The sequence below is a fragment of the Passer domesticus genome, chromosome 6 (genome assembly GCF_036417665.1).
Source record: "Passer domesticus isolate bPasDom1 chromosome 6, bPasDom1.hap1, whole genome shotgun sequence".
Lineage (NCBI taxonomy): Eukaryota > Metazoa > Chordata > Aves > Passeriformes > Passeridae > Passer > Passer domesticus.
In genome coordinates this window covers 27,590,136-27,604,225 of record NC_087479.1, presented here as the reverse complement: position 1 = coordinate 27,604,225, position 14,090 = coordinate 27,590,136, and the positions used below count along the sequence as shown (strand labels likewise).

General features: G+C 36.8%; 1 protein-coding gene and 1 long non-coding RNA gene across 9 annotated transcripts in view; one reads left to right on the top strand and one right to left on the bottom strand.

The window, feature by feature from the left end:
- Positions 1-14,090, top strand: part of LOC135302957 (uncharacterized) — a 93,734-nt gene that overhangs the window by 34,516 nt on the left and 45,128 nt on the right. For all 8 annotated transcript variants that reach the window (XR_010364500.1, XR_010364499.1, XR_010364498.1 and 5 more), the window contains exon 3: positions 943-1,088. The gene's annotated coding sequence lies outside the window, so the exon portion shown is untranslated. The remainder of the gene's footprint in view (positions 1-942; positions 1,089-14,090) is intronic.
- LOC135302958 (uncharacterized) overlaps positions 1-14,090 on the bottom strand; it is a 68,039-nt gene that overhangs the window by 9,140 nt on the left and 44,809 nt on the right. The gene's annotated exons all lie outside the window — the stretch shown is intronic.

Sequence of the window (14,090 nt, the reverse complement as noted above, 5' to 3'; positions counted from 1 at the left end):
GATTGGGTTTTGTTTGAATTTTTTGTTTTGTTTTGTTTAGTTTTTTTTCTTTTTTTTCTTTTGATTCTAATAGGATTCCCACACTACATCACACCTCACCCCCTAATTATCATTTCATAAATGTTGGCATCTGTCTAAAGGCTAGAAAAGCTTATATTCATATATATTTGCATATCTGAAAATGTGTGTGTTCTGTAGAGAGGTGAGGTGGCTTTTTCCTTTATCAGTCCTATCAGGTCTATCACTTTCACTGCATCACTCCTTCAGTCCTTTCCCCTTAAGTTTAGTCTGTTGCCCTCAAATCATTGCTATCAGGCTATTCAAAATAATTTTAGGTATCTAGTCCTTGCTAACTTTAGGGTGGAACACTGTTGAAATTACATTTTCCTAAGCATCAGCAGAGAAATTCTTTCTTGAAGACACACTAACTAAATTAAAACACTTGTTACTGTGCCTTCTCTTCCATATTCAATTTTAGCAAACATATTAATTTTCTCTTTCTTTCCTAAACCATAACAGTCATCTCATCATAAATACTAACCCAAGGGTAATGGTTAGTAGCAATATTATGTGGTACAGCAAGCTAGTATGTCAGTATATTGTGAGTAGAAATTCATTACTGATTTCCTGTGAAAAATCAAATATTGTTGTTTTTTAATAATAATTTTGGCAAATTTCATTGTGCAAAAGATTTCATTCTTCTACTCTTTCAATGCCTACTCTTAGTAGAAGTGTTTGTATATCAAATGTCTGTTTTTTAAGACTGACGCAGGTACCACCAAGAGCCATTAGAACTACAAACTTTACTACACAAGAACCACAAAATGTCAAGGAATATTTTTAATTCACACAATGCAAATCTCCAGTAAAGACTTGTCGACTCACCACTTTGACTTACACTACCTTGCATCAAAAGTACATGCTGTTTTTATTCATCAACAGGAAATGGCTTGAGGAAGATAGTGAGGGGTGAAGGAGGGAGATTTTCCACTTTTGAGCAGATTCTGGTCTTCCAAGAGCAGTACACTTTACCGTTTAAATTGTGACTGTCATTCTACGTATGAAACACAGAATTTGGGATTGAGCAGGTAAGTAGATCACCATCGTTCAAGCTCTTCTCCCCTTGACTCAATAGAATTTGTATTTCATACCCATGGTACAAACGCTATGATGGCTGACTATATGTCAGCCTGGATGACTGTAGAATATACACGGGTGTACATCACAGAAATCTGGAATGATCATATCATGTTAGGATTGTGCAGTCAAGTTCTAGCCCAATTCTTTAGTTCAGTGGTACATTGTTTTATTATTAGAATTTTATTATCCTATCACTCTCGGGTATAATTTATTGAAAGAGAAAGCTAAAAATGTGGCTTGCATAGGGAGCATAATATCCCTTTAACCTGAAAAGGTTGTATGAATTTGTAACTGAGTGAGTCTTTCTAATATTTTTTTTCTTGTTTGTAAGAGTTCGCGTGCTGTTTTTATAATGTTTTCATTGATGTCAAGACCTTGGTATAAAAACAAGACTAGCACTGTACTAATTTACCCCATAGTCTCCTGTGTCTTCCTTTGCCTCTCTCCTTGAGCAACTGGCATAGCTGCAGGACTGTTTACTCCACAGCTTATTTCCCCTTTATCTTTGATGTCCCAGGATGTCAAAGGCTGTGAATTTAATATTGATTTTATAAAGTACTTTTACTGTAACATGTCAGTTAGGATTAGCTTCAACCTCGAGGAAGCTCAGGCAGTGAGCTGGATTTGCACGCAATGTGGCTCTCCAGCTCTCAGACTCTTTTCCCGAGCGAATGCTTTATTTATAAGAGTGACAGTGTGCTGTGAAAGCAGGGATAGCACACAGCCCCCAGCTATCTCTGTGTCTTGTATACACAACGTCAGTGCCCTGTGTATACATTAGGCTTGAAAATGTAAGTGGATCAGAGAGACGTATCATTTGCTGGTATGTAAACAGACAGATGAGTTTATAGATCGCATTAAACCCCAGTGGCTGTAACTAGTGGAAGAGGCTTCCTGGAGTCCCATCCCCCACCTCACTCCTCCTTTTTCCTCCTTATACCATCAACACCAACACCAGGAGCTGTACTCCACTCCTTTAGTGAGCAAATAAAGGCATCTTTCTAAAGGAGGAATCACAGCTGAAGAATAATCTTGCTTGATCTTTTTCCCTTAACCTTTATTGCTCCTTTGAAATGGCAGGTGCTGCTGATGGAGTGTATTAACCTACAGATTAATCTGCAAAGTCTTTTTATAACTCAGTATTGATCCTCATTCAGTCCCAACAAAGGTGAAGAGTTTGTCTTGATATTGTTCTTTTTTTCTCCATCTTTTACTTTATACTTTTGAACAAAATTGCAGTTGCCATATTTTGTATCTAAAACTGAGAAGTGAGGTTTCCTCAAAGACTGATAGTGCTGAAGCTTGGAATTACACTCCCAAGGGAACAGTCACCAGTTTTCTTGTGTGTTGAGCAAATCATGCCAACTGATTACACACTCTTAATGAAAGATTAACTATTTAATGCATTAGCTTTTTGTGAGCACATGGAACAGCTGTGCACTTGGGCTATATCTGCCCCATTCATAGCATGTTTGATTTCTCATCGCTCCCCAGTTGCTCTGATCTTGCCTTCCTCCTCAGCTGGGACTTGAGTTAGCTTAGGTCTTCTGAGCATTTTGAAAATATTTATTGTTTGGTTCATTAGTTATTCTACAAGCCTTGACTTTGATGCCTATGTACACTTATGGCATCATATAAATAATAAAGAAGTTCTTCTTTTTGATATAAAGAATATATGGCTGCTTATAAAACATCATTCATGTAGCTGCGCTATCATGCTTTTTCATTTGTTTTGTTGTTCTGCCTAGGTATATATGACAGTTTGAGGTTTGTTTTAAGCTATTTTCATAAAATATATGTCATTCTAGTGTAAAATCTGTGAGAGTACATAAATAATATTGCTGAGCTTTAGTAACTGAAGAAAGAAGGGGTGCTTGCTACAAAGCAGCATCCGTGATTTCAGCTGTTGCAGGGAAGAAATTTGAAACATAAAACTGAAAGCAACTTTCATGTGAATGCAGATATGCACATATATACCCTTCCTATTTGTACTGGAGATTAGACTATTTTTGGTGAAATCAGGCAAACATGACTTTGGATAATAGATAAGGTCACTATTTTGCGTTATTATTTGTATAAGTATTCATAAACTGAAAACAGGCTCAAAATTTGCAAATCAAACTCTAAAAATAGTATTTCAAGACTTAGAAAGATTTTTCCTTTGGTATCCATTCTCCTACTTCTTAACCATGAGAAAGACACTTTGTGGAAATAGCCCCAGCAAATTACTTATGTATTTCTCACTAAAATAAAAATACAACAGGATTCCCAATGTTATGTTAAAGTGAAAATTTCCACACTAGATACCAGTGCACAGAATTTTGGACATTTGTCAACTAAATAATCAAAGGAAGTCTAAAGCATTTTTAATACAACCTGTCACTATTGCCAATGTTACAATCAGTCCATAAATATTTGATATACCTGAGAACACCACCTCTTCTGTTTCCTTTGCATGAGGTACACAATGTATCCTCTCTAGTTTATTTAGAACTCAGATCTTACTTTTTCTCTCTCTACATAATATGATGCACTACTTTATTCAGATAATATACGTAGTAAGAAAATTGCTAATTTATATTAACTTCAGAATATTAAATAGGGTATGTGCTAATTAAGTAAGGATAACTTGTCGATCTGTAGAAAAAAAGCAGCAGTTAGCTAATTTTTCATTCAGTTTTTATGGAATTCATGTATACAAGGTGTGATGAAGTATCAGTGAGGATTTGCTTTGAAACTCAATGAAAAACAATGACATTTGAAAATTTGTAATTATTTATTTTATTACTAGAAGTAAAGCAATTAGTTCTCTACAGAGTAATACAAAATTCAGTAGGTTAAAACTGACATTTTTGTAGCCAAATGAACATCCGAATGACAAAACTGTTCGAAATATAGATTTCAGAATTTGCACACAATCTGTTATACCAAAGTTCTTTCATACAGAAGTTTTTCCCTGAACAGTGTATTGTTTACAACACATCCAAAAAGCTGGACTTTGAAGATGTCTCATTCCACAAAAATCCATGCATACATGCAAATCCATTCAGAGAATATTTTTTATTACTATTATTCAGGTATATGTATTATTTCAAGGAAGCATATGCTCCAGGAATTTTTAACAAACCTGGGTTTTATGGGTGGTTGTGGGTGTCTTATTATATTTTGCATGCTGAAAAGACAAAAAAACCCTTCATGTATTGAAGCCCAAGCAGTCAGATGTGATTTAGGGACTGTCCCACCACAGACAACCAAAGACTGACAAAGCTCTTAGTGGATTCCTAGGGGTTTGTGCGCAAAGTTTCCAAAAACGTGTTAAATTAATTAAATAGCATATTTATAAAGTATGTAAATGCTACTGGTGCTTCATCGTACAGCTACTGGAGGCACAGAAAGTTTCATACTTTCTAATATCACCCAAAGACTCTATGGTGTCATCAAGAATTGAATGAAGGTCTTCTGAACCTCTGTTCACAGCAAACCACTTTGCTTTCATCCAATAAACCCTGACTGCCAGAGGCTATTGCAGGGTGGCCTAAATTAAAGGAACCCTGAGGTAGTGTTAATTTGTGCCATAAGGTCAAAATAGTCTCTATTAACCCAAGGGCTTTGTTAGCACAATAGTGGCATAGTTATTGCTATTTTTTTCTTGTTGCTCAACTGAGCACAGCCTAGACAGTTCTTAAGACTTCATATTAAGTGTTCAAGTTTGTTTGCCATTAAAAAGACTTTAAAAACAATTTATTCTAGCAAAGTTCAGGCTAACGCTACTAATGAATTGTTTGTACTTTGGGGTGTGTGGCAAAAATACTTTAAAAATAGCTTGTTTATAGACTATTATTGAATATGTACATTTTTAACAGAAATAACTTAAAAGAAAGTACATTAAACCACTAGCTATTCACCATTCTTTTCTCTTTTTTTTCATGAATAGAACTTCCAGTATGTTGATAGGAAAGTGAGCGCTCATAAACAGCACATAATGAGGTGCATAGGCACAGTTTATCCGAATACCTGTTCAAAAATTAAACAAAGGCTTATAGAAAGTCTTGAAGTGTTTGACCAGCTTCTCCTAGACATACTTCAATAATACACATGTGGATGCATTTCAGCATTTTTAACATCAGGTTATGTATATATATGTACATTTTCTCATTAAACGATGAAGTGGATTTGTTCCATCTGCCATGCTATTGCCTTTATTCATTAGCAAAGAGAAATTTAAACAGAGTGATTACCTCAAAAATACTATAGCTGTACAGTTCAGTTGCAATGCTGTCTTCATAATTTAGTGGCAAATCTTAAGTGTCAGCTCTGACTTCAGCATTTCTACTGCTTAAAAGACACTGGTGAAGGATGAGAAGGAAAGCTAGGATCTGTCAGGCAAAAAGGCTATCTCTGGGAATTACGTTTTCAAATGGGGCTCTAAAACCATTGTTGTGTTTTGTAAATTTAGTGTACTAAAGCTACAAAAATTATTATATTGTATGGATCAACTACATATTTGCTTGTTGGTTATCTCCATTTTAAGAATGACTCCTAAGGTTACATCCTGCTTTCATCTCAAGCCTGTTGGGAAATCGCCAGTTTATGGAGATTTTTGCTTTGTGTGTTGGGACTTGTTTTTGCTGCAGTTAGAACATCCATGGATTTAAATTTTCACTGCTGCTTCTCAGAGCCATTCACACAAACTACCATTTATCTTTTTTCACTATATTTCTGTTTCTGTGGATTTTAATTTTTTTATTCCTTTTTTTAATGTATTTTCTGTTGCAATAGTATGCCTCAATTTTGCAATTTAATTTGTTTTTTTGCTCTTGGTGAGAATTTGTTTTGCTAGCTGGGAAGATGATAGGATGGAAAATATTCCAATGTATTTTAACACTTCCTTCAGGACCGAACATGCGGGACAAATATTCAGGCCACAGTGGAGTAAACAGCTGTTCACGTAATGATTGCTGGTGGAAGGGAATGTGGTACCAACACCTCAAAATTGGGACCACCAGTTCTAATAAAACCAGGAATGTTTATTAAGGTTGGTTTTTAGTTGAGTTATGTTTGAAGTTCAGCTATACAAGCCATGCATCCTTTGTCACTGAAGAAAGACCTCCATTAAACTGAGACCATGGTCAACAGATTTCTACTGACCAGCAACTTCAGGGAATATACTTTCAGCATGAAGGCAGATATCAAAATACTGGTTATATGTGCCCTTTACTGCCTAAGTGTCTGCAGCTTTGCAACAGGAATTTGTTAATACTGTTCTTATATAAGCAGAAAATAGAGGATGTTTCTAGATCTTTTTGATGATCATTTCCCCTATTTCTTGATCCATCAAGGTGTGCTACCACCACATCTTCATATTTTGCCCCACAGACATTCTTTCTCCCTAAATGCATCAGCAGGGAGAGATGAGAGACTTTAAACTTGTATGTCTCCATTGGGGCCTGCTTCAGAGGGATTGTTAGAATTTGTGATGACAGGATAAAAACATTTTTCATGAAAGACTAATATCTGAACATCTGACTAATATCTGAAGTAAGAGAGGAGGGATATCAAAACACACCTGAAAATATTGTTCTCCTATTATTCACGCTCAAAATTATTATTCTCAGATTCCATTGAATTCCTCAAGTGTTGTCTAGCCCAAGTCTTGTTTTGCTACTCTAGTCTTCTTGGCTTTGTGTACTGTGCTAAAATTAGCTGCATCCTTGAAAGCCTTATTAAATGTCATTGGATATAGTCAAGCATTTACATGTTTTGATGTTTGACTTGTTTTGAGTAGTGTAACTTAATCAGCAGTCATGTAGCAACATCCAAGACAAACACAATAATAGCCTTGTGTTCTATTTTTCATTAATTTAGGTGGAGCTCACAGTGCCTTCCATTGCATTTGTATTCATTTTTATTTTTTTACAAACAAGTCAGAAATACATTTTATTAGCAATTAAACAGTATATTTAATAATAACAATATGTTTTCATCAAATTACATATGATTATGACAAACATTGATATTATATTCAATTTGGAGTCTCTCCTATTCCTGTCATATTGCATTTTTCAGGACTTGGAAGGCTAAACCCATTATCTAGGTTAAACAGATGCAAATTAGGATTATAGCCAAAAATATGATGAACCAGGAAATACATTACTGAGTGTTGTGAGAATGTCTCCTTTAATACCTTGAAAAATAAATCAAACATGCTACTTTCATTTTCAGAAATAAGTCGCACAGTGTTGTATACCAACCAGAGTTTTAGTGTTGAGGCCTTTATGTTTTTCTGAGAAAACTCATAATTTACTGTTCAGAAATACAGTTGCTTCTTCCACAATCTCCATCCAGTCTTTTCAGTTGAAAGGGTATTTCAGCAGTAGCTCTTGGAATTACCAAGAAATATTATGCAGCTTTTCCATACACATCCATAAATCATTAATAGAATCACAGAATACCAGGTTGGAAGGAGCATCGAGGATCATCTGGTCCAACCTTTCTTGACAAAACTGCAGTGTAGACAAGATGGCCCAACATCTTGTCCAGGCAAATTTTAAAACTCTCCAGTGCCAGGTCAGCCATCACTTCCCTGGGGAGATTATTCCAATGACTGAATTTTCTAATAGTGAAAAATGTTACTTTTGTCAAATTGAAGTCTCCCTAGGAGTAACTTGCCTTGATTTTTCCATATAACTCCTTGTGAAAAAAAGGAGTCTCTGTCTTCTTTTTAGCCACCTCTTAAATACTGAAACATGGTGATAAAGTTTCCTGTGCCTCTTGTCAAGGCTGAACAAGCCCACTTCTCTCAGCCTTTTCCTCATATGACAGGCTCCTCATCTTTGTGGTCCTTCTCCTGACCATCTCCAGCCAGTCCACACCTTTTTTTGTATAGCAGGGACCAAAACTGAACAGTTTTCCCAATGTGACCTGAAAATCACTGAGCAGAGGGGCATAACTACTTATTTGTCTCTGATGATGGTGTCCTTGATTCAACCCAGCATTCTGTTGGCTTTCTTTTACACAGTAGCTCACTGTTCACTCATATTGAATTTGCTGTCCACCAGAACACTGAGCAATTTTCACTGAACTTCTTCCCAGACCAGTAGATCCCAGCCTGTGCTGCACTCCTGGATTATGTTTCCCCAGGTGCAAGAACTTACATTTGTCCTTGTTGAACTTCATAAGATTCTTCTTAGTTTTCTCAAAGTTGATTCATTCTTATCAGTCTCTTTTGCAGTGAAAAAGCCTGAATTATAAAACCTGGTTTTGAATTTACTGACTTGATGAATATGTGGCATGTTTTACTTAGAGCTGCAGTTTGCGAAATATTTTTCAGGGTCACTGTACCTTTTTTATTGTCTGCTCCAATTTCTACTGTATAGGTATTTATTCTTGGTAGGCAGGTATTTCTCAAGAGCAGAAAACTGTACTCTGTTTTTATAATCTTTGTACCTGACAGTACTTTATTTCTTTAAGGATCAAAGCTTTATGTTTGACAGAAAATGCATGTATTTACTCATCACAAACGGTCATAATATAAGAGATAATTAAGCAGAAGGACAAATATTAATTTAAGCAGCTGGTATCTTGTATTTTAGCTGAAAAAAGTGAAATTTTCTTTGATATTTTGTAACATTCTTATAATTTTTCAATATTAACTTATGTTCAGGTATAGTTTACAGAAACTCTTCTGTACAGTTATGTACTTCCACTAAAATACAGTTAAGTAGTTCATGTGCTCTAAAATACTATGATTATGCAAATAAACAACATGGATGAATTAGAAGTTTGGCAAATGTTAGTGCACACAAGATCTGCAAGTTGTAGATGTAAATAAAGCATTACAGCAGTGGTAATCAGTGAAATTCCATGAGCAAAAATGATAGAGCTGGAATAAAAACGGAATAGAATAAAAATTCTATTCTTCTTCCTGGCAGTATGTTTCTTACAGTTTTCTATACCATAACTGTAGAAGAAAACCAGAAGCACCACTTTACTTCTATACAGAGCACAAGCAGAAAGAGGGCTGACCTTCAGCCACTAGGGTGGAGAGTACACAAAAGCGAGTGATGGCAGAAAAACTGCTCAGAATAACGCGGTTAGATTTGTGAAAATTTCAGATTCAGAGTTTCAGCACAGCTGATCTCTATCCTTGCAGTAGGTCTGAAACACTGGACACCTATTTGGAACTGAGATAAATTTCAATTATGTATGGATATGAATCATCCACATATTTTTTACCAGGGAGTTATGAGTTACATAATACTGAGTTTTCAGAAAAGCATGGGATATTCGCTTTGCGTGGTGATCTCACAATGGAGCAATAGCTGAGAAACAGTCTTTCTTTTCACCCTGTGAGAATTTGTAAATGCCTGATGAGGATAAGGTTAACTTGTCCTCCATGAGTTGAACAGATTATAGCAGCTGCCTGCCCTCAATGTAAGGACTGCCAGGGAGGCCAGCAGTGCAAGAAAGAAATACAGCTTGGCTCAGATGGCAAGTTACTTGCTCTGAAAGGGATTTTAACATGAGTGATCTCTAAGAAGCCTTTCATACTGGCACACAATCGGACTTGGTTCTAAAAGACTGACTAAGAGAAATCTTAACCGCGACTTCCTAACCTTAAGAGCCACTTCTGCTGTTTTCCAGTCGTTTCTTGATACATATGTTTCTTGATATGTGGAATCCCTTTTCATCTGAAACCCCTAAAAATAATCTGTTGCAAAGAGTATGTCTGCAAGCATGTCTATAGGCAAGTTATGCTTCAGTGTGAACTCAGGACATGAAAAGAAACAGATGAATTGGAAAAATACATAAAACTGAAGTTCCTTAATAATAGCACTCTGTTAAATCACTGAGTGATGAAACAGTTTTGAAGTATTTATTACCCACTTTTTAAAGTACGAAGCCACATTAATACTTGTAATGATAATTATGTTCTCTGCTTCATGTACATGGAGTAAGCAGTCTTTTTTGTCTTAAAGATATGAGCTGAACCTTGACTGTTATGCTCAGGAAAACATATGTTTTCTTTTCCTTTTCAGGACCACAATTAACCAGTCTTACACGTCCAAAATAAAATAATATTGTGTATACCTCTTGTTCAACCTGATAACTGATAGCATACACCTTTCCTGTTAAAACTTTCTGCATACTTTATCAGTGACAAAAGCAAGTGCCTTTCACTGTACTCAAAAGATTTTTAGTATTAGCACTTGACTATTGTTAAGAATTCCTTTTTTTAAACAGTTTATTTTAATGCTCTGTATTTATACTTCAGTAAAACTTAAAATGTAAATTTATTTTTTCTATGTTTTCAATCAAAATTCAACATGTAAGCCTCATAGACTCTAATGCTCAAGACTGTAGGCATTATATGGAGGTGAGTACAGTTCCTTCTGCATATAAGCTGTTTTTAAGGATATACAAAGTTCACAGACTTTAAGCTGCAGGATGAATTCTGCCCTGGGAGGAGTGTGTTGAATTCTTCTTGAATTCAATGTGAGTCCTATGTGAATGACTCAGGGCAGGAAATAGCCTTTAAAAGGGACTGATTTGCCTTTTAACAATTCATTCACAACAGAGGTTTTAATCAGTCTCCTGACTAATTTGCTGTTCAAGCAAAATAGCCAACCTCTGACATTAAGTTTGGAGAGATGATTAATCTGGAAGGGGAAACAAGCTCTTCCATGTATCATGTCCTCTGCTAGAAGCAGTCCTCTCACAGCAATTCAGGTGATGAGGCTCTGCCCCATATTTAGCAGCATGATGAAAGCAGTCTGGGCTGGCAAGGACATAAACACACAAATGCCTTATGATTCTTTTCACCATCTTGTCTTTTGCAGGGAGGTTGGAAATGGAGACAAATAGACAATGGCTTCCCCACCCCAAAACTTCCAATATATAAATATAATTATAAATATAAATATACATATTTCATTTATGGAAATTTCTTTTGGATTAGGATGAGTATACTGAATGGGTTAACCTGAAAAAAGAACTGCCTTATAATACCTGCCATCTATGATTATTATAATCTTGCAGACAAATATAATTACAGTGTGTGATGTCTGTTTATGTCTGTGAAATCTTTGATTGTGTTCTCTTGTCTGCATTACACTGCAAAACAGCGTAAACATTTATATTGTATAGTAACTCTAATCCAGTGCTAATGCCGTGAGCTATGGGTGTCACTTCAAATTGCCAAGATTTATGTGATACTTATATCTGCCTTTTTCTGGTGAATTTGACCCTAGTACACTTAGTGTTATACTGGTTCATAGAATCTAGAGACTATTAATAGGCTGCAGAGAGGAGTGAAATTACTTATATAGGAAAATATATAATAAAATCATAATTACTCCAGAGTTTCAGTATCTCATACAGAAATTAAGAGACTGGCTGTAGTAACTTTGTAATGATTGAAATATTAATAAAGGACCTCTAGAATTTTAGAGACAGTGTAGATTTTACAGAACAGGCTATATACAAATTCATCATAACATTTTACCAATGCACACCTCATTCAAAATAAGAGCTCTTAGGTTGCACAGACTACACCTCTATTCTTAAGAAATTCTGAGCGCTAAAGAAATAGGTGGGTATTACTCATATTTACTTTTTTTTTTAATTTATGTACACTTTAGAAGGGAAATAAGACTGACAAAAGTGAACACAGGATTTGTATGCAACTAATGCCATCTCTCAGCTTGAAATGAAGCTGAACCTTTAGTCTAGAAATAGCCAGTTCAATAGTGTTGTGGTTTAACCCTGCCAGGAACCAAGACCCAGGCAGCTGCTCACTCACTCCCCCACCAGTGGTATTGAGGAGCATATCAGAAGGGAAAAACCTAGAAAACTCATAGGTTGAGTTCAAGACCTATTAACAGGGGAAGCAAAGGCTGTACACACAAAAAGCAAAAGCAGAACAAGGAATTAATTCCCCAGTTCCCATGGGTAAGCAGGTGTTCAGCCATCTCTGGGAGAACAGGACCCCATCACGCGTAATGATGACTTGGGAAGACAAACACCGTCACTCCAAATGTCCCCCCTTTCCTGCTTCTTCCCCTCACGTGATATACTGAGCATGATGACACATGGTTTGGAATATCCCTTTGGTCAGTTAGGATCACTTATCCCTGCTATATCTCCTCCCAACCTTCCAGGCACCCCCAACTTCCTCTCCAGCCTGGCAGTACAAAAAGCAGAAAAGTGGCTCTGTGTAAGCTCTGCACAGCAATAACAAATACATCTCTATATTATCTTCACAGTGTTCAGCACCAATCCAATAATATTTCTGTCATGAGGAAAATTAACTCTATGTCAGCCAAAACCAGCACAACAGCTAGACATTCATAGAGAGATAATAAAGAGACTTTAAAATATATTCTCACACTGTGTGGTGCGCATGAACAGACCACATAAAGTGTTGCATCCTATTTGGTAGGTATGTGAGGTCACTAAGGGAAATGACACAGTGTGAATGCTCGCTTCAATGGGGCAACAAGTCACTCTCTGAACAGTGCCCAAATCTGCAAGATCTGTGGTTTCCCACTTCCTGGCTGCAATCAGGGAATGAGAAAGGATGAACTGGAGGAAGCTGCTGCCAGAGCCCCTTCGTGGGGTTTTGGCTGCTTGGACTCGGGGCCAGCACTGACAGGCGCGCAGCTGTGCAGCCTGGATTCAGAGAGCTGTTTGAGGAGGAGCTGTGGGAAGCCTTAGCAGAGGCCATTCCCTTGTACTCAGGAGCTGCGTTTAATCTGGGCAGTTGCCCTTGTCCCCTTTCTAGTGGGGCTCACTGCGTCCATGCAGGGGCCCAGCCACATAGCTCACTGGTCTGACCCTGACCTGCTGGCCAGCACTGCCTGGCTTGACCTTACACCAGCCTTAGTGTTTCTGTACTTGCTGCTGTCCAGCTCAGCTGGCAGTCCCCAGGCCTGCTCTGCCCTCCTTGTTCAGGTACTGCAGGAATTGTCTGTCAGGCCCTTGCCCTGCTGCCCTTGGCCTGGCTCACCACACCTGAGAAGGGCATCCTGCTGCTGCTCCTTCTCTCCCAGAGCCCAATATGAATTTGACTGCTGCTGGAATAAGCAAACCATCTGAAGAGGAAAACCTTGTTTAGGCTGTGTTCAACTTCTGTGGAACACAGGGTTTCCTTTGTGACATACATTTCTTCTGTGCCATTAGTGTCATTAAAATTTTGCTGGCCCATGAATGGAGATGTTAATAAACAGTGCTTTTAATGAGACTCAGGTGAAACTCTAACTGCTTTGACAACCTAGTCTTTTCATATGCTTTTACTCTCATTTAAATATATTTCTTTGAAATTAAATATATAAGATCAAACCTCAGAGTGTGAATAATACAACATTTCTAGACAGGGTAGTAGCAGTGAAGATGTGTTCTCTATATTTCATCATACCTGTAAATCAGAGCAAGTGACATTGACAACATGAACAGGGTCTTAATTCTTTCTATGGAAGCTTAACTTAGAGTCACAGAACTGCAGTAAAGCAAAATGAACATCCTCATTCACACTGTTTATGTCCCAGCTTGCTCCATGTACATAGAAATAAGCTGAGACTTTTAAATTAAAGCAAGCTTTGGCACAAACCTCAAGCACACTCTATTAAGTGTATGAGATGTTTTTGTTTCTCATCATTTAGAATCCAATATCTAAGAATGTTTTAATACAGGGGAAATTGCCTATATGAAAGTAAGACTACCATTTTGCCAAAAATGGTGCTTAATTTATCTCTGCAGGCCTTATTTTTTTGCAATTTGTGAATTTCCTCTTTACCTAAAATTAAACTGCGTTTTCATGAATAGCCTTTCCATTTTTTGTAAACCTGTAATAATAAAAAACCAAAACCAAAACTCAGGTACAGATCCTACAACTAGTGTAATGAAATAAATTTTTAAAAGTTGCAATCTAGTTTTCAGATCCCGCAAATTTC